This window comes from Charadrius vociferus, unplaced genomic scaffold, assembly GCF_000708025.1.
Source record: "Charadrius vociferus isolate BGI_N301 unplaced genomic scaffold, ASM70802v2 scaffold1096, whole genome shotgun sequence".
Taxonomy (NCBI): domain Eukaryota; kingdom Metazoa; phylum Chordata; class Aves; order Charadriiformes; family Charadriidae; genus Charadrius; species Charadrius vociferus.
In genome coordinates, this window is record NW_009649045.1 from 219,475 (window position 1) to 219,913 (window position 439).

At 62.9% G+C, this 439-nt stretch overlaps 1 protein-coding gene across 1 annotated transcript in view; it reads right to left on the bottom strand.

The window, feature by feature from the left end:
- The window catches only part of UNC13A (unc-13 homolog A (C. elegans)), a gene marked incomplete at both ends in the record, with an annotated part of 36,084 nt that overhangs the window by 8,403 nt on the left and 27,242 nt on the right, over positions 1-439 (bottom strand). The gene's annotated exons all lie outside the window — the stretch shown is intronic.

A 439-nucleotide genomic window follows, 5' to 3' on the forward strand; every position in this document is an offset into this window, starting at 1 on the left:
CAGGAGGGATGGCAGGGCTGGGGGGTGTCCCCCATCTGACGTGCCACAGTACTCAGCATCGATGCCCTGCCACCGGCACCGTGGGCCTCCACAGCCCCAAAGTGGCCCTGTCCCAACCTGCCCAGTCCTTCCTCACTGTGGCTTTGCCCGATGGGGACTGGGCTCCCGGGAACTGGCGGATCCCACTCGACATTCAGCTCTGACATGTCACCCCATGTCACCAACCAGCCCAGAGCCACCCTAGGCAGGCTGTCCCCTGCCGTGGGGACCAGCCCCAGCATGGTCCCCTCCAAGGACAGCTTCCCCTCAGGAAAAAAATCACCCAACAGATCCACACATCCATGTCACCTCCTCTGCGCTCAGCACAGGGCTCACTGCCGCCGGAACATGGCATAGCCACAAATGGCCGGGAAGGGACAGAGATAGGTACTGGGATGGC